Source organism: Humulus lupulus, chromosome 1, assembly GCF_963169125.1.
Source record: "Humulus lupulus chromosome 1, drHumLupu1.1, whole genome shotgun sequence".
Classification (NCBI taxonomy): domain Eukaryota; kingdom Viridiplantae; phylum Streptophyta; class Magnoliopsida; order Rosales; family Cannabaceae; genus Humulus; species Humulus lupulus.
Genome location: NC_084793.1, coordinates 279,687,404 through 279,697,339, shown reverse-complemented (window position 1 = coordinate 279,697,339; position 9,936 = coordinate 279,687,404).

The window sequence follows — 9,936 nt, the reverse complement described above, 5'->3', positions numbered from 1 at the left end:
TGGTGTTCATAACCAAAAGGCAGACAAGAAAGGGAAAACTACGTCGGAAGGCAATGGGAATAAGAAGCCTTATGTAGAATATCCTTAATGCCCAATCTGTAGAGAAAACATTCGTGAGAGTGTCGATATAAGACTAGAGGTTGCTCCAATAGTAGAGACGAAGGTTGTAGTGGCAAAAAATCATACCAGGCCCAAATCAATTATGCCATTGGCCTAATTGGAAACTACAGCTCATTAAATACTAAAGAGCCCATCAAGCCAAGTCCGTAAGAAGCTACTCGGCCCAGTCTCAGCCCCAAACGAACCTTAGCTCATTCATCAAGAGTAGTGTTGGGCTTTGACTACATTGTAAGCCCAAAATGCTTTATAGCAACAGAACAAGTAAAAAATGTGGGTAAAGGAGTTGGGTCAATCTACAACTCACCCAAGAGAATAGCTCTTCCTCCTTTTCATGAAGAAGATCGCTTCTCATGCTCACTCCTCAGTGGCTAAGCAACGAACCATTGAAAACTCTATAAAGAAGCAAGTTTCTAAACCTCTGAGGGGGAGGAAGAGAAAAAGGGGAACTCCTATCAAGCATTTATTCAAAAGCTCTCAATCTCTCTCTAATACTATCGGACTGATCACTTAGATCATCCCCTCACCGCCACTTTACGGTGGATTTACTTACTTGTTGTTTACTTTCTTTACATTTTCTTATTCTATACTCAAATTGCTTACTGACTTGACTATCAGAGTCCCTTCAGCTAGCACCACCCTAGTGTCCCAAGGCTTTTACGGTATTTCTTCCTTTGTTCTACAGGTAGTCAGTGCCCGTGATCCATCCTTTCCAATCATTGTAAATTTCAGCCTCTACAATTTGGCACCCACCGTAGGGCCCTGACAGACTGAATTAGGAGCAAGGGATGCACATCCATCACCATGGAAAACTTGGAAGAAGGAGAGGTCAACGTTCAAGCTTAGCTAGCTGCCTTAATGGGCCAGATGAGAGATGCTAACGAAAGCCTCAGAATGGTGCAGCAAGAGAACATACCATTGCAGGGAGGAGAATGCCTTATTGAAGTAAAAAATGGAGATTTTGGAATCTGCTCAACATAGCGCAGCATAGTCCCAGATAAGGTTCCGCACTCCAATTCCACCCATGCAACCGTTCGATGCTACCCCAGGAGCGGTGTCCATCCAAGCCTCAGGCCAGCAATCAACGATCATAGAAAGACCACAAGATCAGATAGCTGGCCAACAGTCGACCCCAACAACTAATGGAGCTGGTGGATCAATCCCAGGGGGATCAACCCAAACCCATGGACCTCTACCGGTATTCGACAATCCTATGGAGAACATCGAAGTGCCACCTACTCCAATAGGAGACAACCCAGTGTCAAGTACTCCAGGGGGGCCACCCAGGACCTTTGATCCAGCCCTTCCAACTACTCTACCATCTGACGTTTCTATTGCCCCATCCGCGGGACAGAGCATTACGTTAACACCCGAGGATATGATTGAGTAGCTGGTGGCAAAGAAGCTTGAAGGTGTGGAAGCCATGATCCATAGGATCCCAGGGGTCCCAGCACCAATCCAGAAGAGCTTACCTAGTAGCTTTACGGACTCTCCATTCGTGGATGCCATAGCACTCGTGCATATGCCAAAAAAGTTCGTCTTCCCACTAATGAAGATGTATGATGGAATGACAGATCTGAATGATCATATAGCAAGCTACAAGCAACGAATGTTCATAGCCGCCATCCCTCACGAACTTCGTGAGGCTTGTATGTGTAAGGGGTTCAAATCCAGTTTGGTAGGGCCAGCCTGTTAGGAACGAGTTTCTTAATACACAGTGGAATGATGGTGGGGTTGGCTCAGTGTACAACAAAAAATTTGTAACATATTTAAAATACCTTTAAATATGCGGATCCACTAATATACATACATTAATCATAAGCAAGTTAGGAATATAAATCATAACTCTTAAAGCCTATCAAGTGTCCTTGCTATCTTTTCTTAATAAGAACGATCTTCCTATCTAAGCTGCTCCCAAGTACTCACACCAAGATCTTCCACAGCGTTCTCTTCACCTCAAGAAGTGTGTGGGCACCTAGAGAATAAATGATAGTTTATTTGTGATTCTACTTGATGTACTTAACACATGAGATCAAGAGAATAAGCCTGAGAATTGGTTCTTTATCTTTTCAGGGAGAGAAAAGTATGTTCTATTTCTCACAGAGCGAATGACTGAGTTGTCTGAGTTATTTGTATATTTTCTGATTAGTCATACTTAAAAGAAAATATTCAAATTTAAAAAATAAATCAGTAACCAACTTACAATTTATCTTTTAATTAATTAATTATCTTATTAATGAAAATATCCAAAAAAAAATTATTTTTTTGAATTATCCATTAATTAATTAATTAAATAAAAAAATTAAAAATCCTCTCCCTGAAAAAATAGCAGTACACGGACTGTGTGTGGTCGTGTACCAACCTAATTTTTAGTGATGTTTGATTTTTCTATTTTTATTTAATTATTTATTCAAACTACTTTTTCAAATTAAAATCTAACCACCTGATAACTAATTCAAATTTAAATTAAATATATTTTTAACTAATTATCAAATATAATTAATTATTTGAATAAATATCAATCTTTTAAATTCAAATCCAATTTGAACTTATCAGATTATTATCGCCCACTCAAATAAAGATATTTAATTAATCCTACCAATTAATTAAATCCAATAATTTTGAAAATAAATATTTAATTTATTATAATTTTGAAAATTATAATTAATTAATTATTTAATTAAATTTAAAAAATTATTTAATATACTTTTAAAAATTATACAATAATTAAATATTAATTAATTTTGTTAATCACAACTAATTTGTAATTAATTATTTAATCACTATTATCATATAATTGCATATTTGGCCCGAAGAACAAATTTCTTCTTAAATGTGTCTTTTAACTATTTTTCTCTTTATATCAACTCTTGTCTTGAATAGTGTTGATATAGTCGTTGTGGGGACCTATGGACCTATAATTCCAAGCTCCAATAAATTTGAGATTATTAATTAAACTCTTTGATTAAATAATCTTAATTCATTAATCTCATGATTATTCTACTATAAAAATGAGACTGCACTCTTGTAATTATAGACATTTTATTTATTGAGTACTTTATAATGATAAATCGTCCATTGATATAATCATTGCATACAAATTGACCATCTAATAATGGTTCATAATTAATCGGGAATAAAATTACCGTTTTACCCTTTTAATTATCTCTTGCTTCCTTAAGAACTATTGACTTTACTAGTGAAGGTTAATTCATAACTTAATTATGAACTTGAGCTCAATAACCTTTCAGTCCCAAAAGTTAACCCTTAAGAGAACCATTATTCAATCTCTTGCGAGAAGGCATAGATTCCATATCTGTATACTATGTCCCCAACTATTTACATTAATGAGTTCCCAAAACAAAAGTTTCTAGCCTGATCATTCTGACATACCCTAACGAGTGAATCAAAGAACTCATATAACATAAACAAGAGTTCATAGTAACTTCAGGATTAAGATCTATTTGTATATGATCATCAGTTGATATATTTAATTAATACTTTGAAATGGTATTTAACTATGTATTAATAAACATATATGGTCCAGTTCTATATATTCTCTTATATATAAAGTACCTCCACTAAAGTGTCCTACTATATTAGTGATCCGGATCTAGATCACATGTATTCATAATACTAGTGGACCGTACTTGCAGTAATTAATCTAAAGATTCCATAACTTTATTTTACTGCGAACTATTCAAGTTCATTTATCTCAAACGCAATCCTCTTGTACCAATGCGTTTTTGTGTTTGAGATCACATATATGAAATTAGGAATTTTTCTGATATTTATATAATATTATCACAGAATAATATAGTCCATAAAATATATGGATAACAAATTCAATTTATTTATTTATTTCATAAAATAATGTCTACTACATATACTTTTAGGGCACAATTCCCAACAATCTTCCACTTGCCCTAAAGCAAATGAGGCATCTATCTGATTCCCATGTTTCTTACATGCTCCTTAAGTGATTTTATGGATAAAGTCTTTGTGAAAGGATATGCAAGATTATGCTTTGAAGCTATCTTCATAACTACAACATCTCCTCGATGAACTATCTCTCTAAACAAGTGATACTTCCTCTCGATGTGCTTTCCCCTCTTGTGACTTCATGGTTCCTTTGAGTTAGCTACTGCCCCACTATTGTCACAGTATAGGACTAGTGGCTTATCCACATCTGGTACTACTTCCAGATCGGAATAGAACTTTTTTAGTCACACAACCTCCTTAGCTGCATCACAAGCCGCTATATACTTGGCTTCCATGGTGGAGTCTGGAATGCTGGTTTGTTGAATACTTCGCCAGACTACTGCTCTTCCTCCAAGAGTAAACACTGATCCAGAAGTCGATTTCCGACTATCTCTGTCTGATTGTAAATCAGAATCAGTGTAACCAGTGGGGCTCAGGTCTCCACCTGAATATACAAGCATATAATCTCTAGTATTTCTAAGATACTTAAGAATATTCTTCACTACAGTCCAATGACTCAATCCAGGATTGGATTGATAACGACTGGTTATCCCTACTGCATAACAAATTTCAGGTCTTGTACACAACAAGGTGTACATTAGACTGCCTACCGCTGAGGCATAGGGATACTGTCTCATGTCTTCCTCTTCCTGAGCTGTTTTAGGACACTACTCCTTGGAAAGGAATACTCCAGAACGGGTTGGCATATCACCCTTTTTTGAGTTTAGCATATTAAAGCGTTCTAGCACCTTATCAATATAAGTTGCTTGAGACAGTGCCAAAGTATTTTTCTATCCATCTCTGAGAATCTTAATGCCCAGAACATACTTGGCTTCTCCCAAATATTTCATTTGGAATTGTTCCAATAACCAATTCTTTACCTTTGATAATGATGTTACATCATTTCCAATCAATCATATATCATCAATATAAAGAACAAGGAATACTACTACACCATGTTTGATTTGTTTATAGACACAAGGTCCGTCAACGTTTTGTTCAAAACCAAACGTTTTAATTGTGTCATCAAATCTAAGAATCCAAGATCTAGAAGCTTGTTTGAGTCCATAAATGGACCTAAGAATGTAATGACCCAATTTTCCTAATAAGGTTTAGGACATTGATTAGGAGGCCGGGAGGGCCATAATTGATTTATTATGTTATTAAATAATTATATGCATGTTTATGTTAATTATATTATTATATGATGATAAATGCATGCATATGGGTCCATTTTTCATTATAAGGGCATTTTGGTAATTTGGCCCGTTGAGGGCACATTTGTATATTTTCATGCATGTTGGTGAATTTTGAATAAGGCCACATCATAATGTGGATTTTTTCGAGCCATTCGGCATGAGACGATTTTTGAATGCAAGTTATCGGTTTGGTCATAACGAGGTTAATTTTGGGACTCGGGGTGAGTCTCGGGGTAATTTGGTGATTAGAATATTACTGGGAATTAAATGGTAATGAGATATGATTTATTGGCATTTGAGAATATTGGGAATAACGGGAATTGGAGGGTGTTAATTATGATTAACGAGATAGATGAGAAATGACGGTTTTGCCCTTAATGGCCTTAAGAGGACTTTAAATGACCTAGGGGCATTTTTGTCTTTTGACCTTAAGATATATATCACTTTAGAAGGTTGTAGAAAACAGAAACCAAAATATAGCATCATCTTCTTCCTCTCCCGATCATCATTTTCCCTTCTTTTCTCTTTGAATTTTGAAGCTCCATTTGGGGAACCAAGCTAGGGAGTTGAGTCTTGATGGTCTAGGGTTGTAGAGTCCAAGAACTTTACGTAGCTAGTTAGATAATAGTAGTAATAGTAATAGCTAGTAGTAGTTATAGTATGTTTATTACTGTGGATTTTGGTTCAAGTCGGGATTTAGTTGGAAACTCCTAGCAATAGTTATGGATTTTATAAGTTTAACCTATAGTTTAAGAATATTAATTATAACATAAGGTTTGATTAATATTGATGGTTATTAATATGATAATTATTATAACCTAAGGTTTAGATAGAACCAATAAGATTATGACACTTGTCATATGCATGATTATTAAGGAATCATTATTTTAATAAGGGAAATATAAGACTTAGTCTTCACCAGAATCTATTAGGAGCATGATATTTATTTAGATATTTAGATATTTAGACTCACACTTTTATTTATTTGTGGATTAGGTTGTTATTTAGATAATTAAATAGATTTTTTTTTCGTAACTTTAGGGTACTGTAACTTCCAACCTATTTTTGACCTAGTTATGTTATGAATTTCGAAAAATATTATTTCTAAAAAGTTGTAGCTAATTTAATTAGCTTTCTAACAGTATAAATATATTCTACATCGGATTCCTACAGCTCCAGATATGTTGATTTTACTGTAGGTTAGTTTAGAGTTACGGGATTTAGAAAGTTAGAAGTTACGATTCTATTTTAAATTTAAATTTAAATTTGGATTATAATTAGAAGATTTTTATTCCTTAGGATTCTATTTTAAATTTGAATTTAAATTTGGATTATAATTAGAAGATTTTTATTCCTAGAACTCTATAAATAGGACCTAGCACCAAGCCTTTTCATTCATTCTTCAAGCATTGATCAGAGCCTTCTAGGTGCTAGTGAGACTATAGAGTGATAAACACTTGGGTTGGGGTTATAAGCTTTGTCATTCTAAGCTCATTAGACACTTGGAAAGTAAGGTTTATAGAGTGCATTTCGGTTTCGAGGTGTAGTTTGGTCATAGCAATTTCAAAGGTATTCCTATTCTTAGTTCCTTTTCTGTATTGTTTCATTAGTTCTTATAGTTTTTCTCTACTCAATTCCTAACCCAATCTTCTCTATTCTTGGTTAGGCATCTAAGTTCTTCGAACTTGAGATTTCTTGTTGGTAAGTATCTTCTCGATGGTTTAGTTCATTCCTCTTCATCTCTTTCTTTTAGATTACTCACATCTCTATTAATGGTTTTTAGGAGTGTTCCAAAATCCTGACCTTGTTCTCATCATCCCAGTATTTTGGTAAGGAAAATAGGCTAGATCTTGTATGTTTGTATGACATGTTATGTTTTTATGTTATGTTATGTTTAATATGTTATGATAAGTTTATGTTTTTATATGTTATGTTATGATTTACCCTACCTCAAATATTAGACAGGGGATGTAGAGGGGTTATCATACACTACATGTGATCTAACCTACCTCAAATATTAGACAGGGGACGTAGATGGTTTATCATATGTCATAATGGCCATTATTAGTATAGTCTTATATAGTATATGTTATGATATGTTTTTAGCATATGTTATGATATGATTTTATGTGTATGTTTATGTGGTTAGTAGTTTTTCCTTGCTCGGCATTAGGCTCATTCCTTTATGTTTATATGTGCAGGAAATAGTTATGGCGGCGGAAAGATTCTTGGCAGTTTGAGGATGTGTATTGAGGCAGGATGGAATCAGTGGATTGCGCATTCGATTCGAGGATGAAGTTTTTAAGTCTTTTAGTTATGATTTCTATGTATTATTTTTCCGCACTTAATTTTGTAACAAATTTATTTAAGTTATGTTTTGTTTCCAAAACAATGGGATCCCATATCCTAAATGAATTTTTATGTATTTAACCTTTACTTTACAGTTTTTAAATAAAGTTATGGTTATTTCATATGTACGTTTTCTTAAGATTAGTATAGTAGTCATTAATGGTCCAAAGTCTAGAATAGTTGGGTCGTTATAAGGGTTATGTTCTACCATTGAGAGGGTGTGATACTGAGCTTGAGGTAAGTTTCTAGCCATTAGAACTCTGGTTTACTCTGTTTTCTTATTGAGTTTCAGTTGGAATTTTGAAGTTGAAAATGGAGAATTGATAGGAGTTTTTGGCAAAGGTTGCTTGGGTTATGATGCCTAGGACTTGTATGTTGGGTATTTGGGTTCATTTGGAAGTTTGAATTAGGTTTGGGATCAATTCTTAAAGGTTGAAATTGGAAAACTCGAAGGAGGAAGAACCAGAGATGTTTCAGTCTAGTCCTAGCGCTATAGCGCCCAAGGGAGGGCGCTACAGCGTTGTTCAGGGCCAGACAGCTCTGGTTGTAGCGCTGGGGGGGCTAGGGGGGCAGCGTTGTAGTGCTACCCTACTTTTCTTGATTCATATTTTGGGCACTTTTGAGGGTTTTTGGCTTGGGGTTTCAATTCCTAAGATTCGAGATCGAATCTACTAACCGTTTGAGTACGATTTGAGGTCCTGGGAGTGAGGTTTAGGTCATGAACCTTTTATTGCTCATTTTCATTAATGGGAGTTATATTTGGTTATGACTAGGTGATTGCTAAGGGATCAAATGATTGATCGTTCTCAAGAGTCATTCATTTGTTATTTCTTGCTCGAACCAGAGGTAAAAAAACTGCACCAAGTATGTGATGCATAAGAAACATGTGATTAGGGCATGACATGAATATTGAGTATGAGATTGATCAGAGCTTGAGTCTCTGTAATTTTGCATGATTAATTATGCTAGTGATTGTTAAGCATGCTAAATGCCCTACATTTGGATATTTGACATATGATATATACATGGTTGCATTGCTTACTTGTGTATGGCACTGACCCATGAGTTAGAAATTGGCACGAGCCATATGGTATTGGCTTAAGAGTCAAGAATGACATTGATGTGTTCAACACAAGCTGAAAAGAATAGATCTAATCGACATAAGTATTGAATGACTCATCATGAGCATTAATGCCTGACCGACCTCAAGTTCGATGAAAATTAAAAGCGTTTGTCTAGTCTAATGGCTAGTTACTTAGAGCCAGGGCCAGAAGGCCCAGGTGACTGCATCGTCACATGGCTATGGGCTCCACGCCCTAGTATGATTATCAGAATCTCAAGTATTAATCACTCATCTGATTAGGGCTACACGCCCCAGTATGATTATCAGAATCTCAAGTGTTAATCATTCATCTGATTAGGGCTACACGCCCCAGTATGATTATCATAATCTTAAGTGTTAATCACTCATCTGATTAGAGCTACACGCCCCAGCATGATTATCAAAATCTCAAGTGTTAATCACTCATCTGGTTTAAGTTAGTGACTTACTCATCAGTCACTCATCTCATTTGGGCTACAAGCCCCAACATGGTTATCAGAACCTCAAAGTGTTAAGCACTCATCTGATTTGGGCTACAAGCCCCAGCATGGTTATCAGAACCCCAATGTGTTAATCACTCATCTGATTAGGATTGACTTGATAGTCATCCATACAGGAGGTTAGGATCCATCATCATTATCTAGACTTATTTGCATGCATGAATAGGGCTATTATTGCTAGGCATGCACATTATGAGTTAGAAACATTTTATATTCTCAGGTGGATCTTCAAGAACCCAGAAAGTATTGGAATACATTGATTCCATTTCTTGGTTCATGAATTCTTGCCATTTGTCCTTGTCAGAATCATTCATTGCATCTTTAAATGTCAATGGATCGTCTTTGTTTGTGTCAGACACAGGCATTTGAACTTCGTTTTCATCGCGTTTGGGTTGCTTACTAACCCTTCCACTACGACGAGGCTCTCTACTATTTTGACTAGAACTAGTAGTTTCCTCTTGACGTTTTTCATTGGTTGTTGGTGGTGACTTTGCAACTTCATATGATACCATCTCCTCCAGTACAACCTTACTGCGAGGTTTGTGGTTATTAACATAGTCATGTTCAAGAAAAGTTTCATTTGTCGATACAAATGTTTTATTTTCTTTTGGACTATAGAAAATTCCATCTCTAGTCTCTTTGGAATATTCCACAAACATGCACACTTCAGAGTGTGATTCTAACTTCC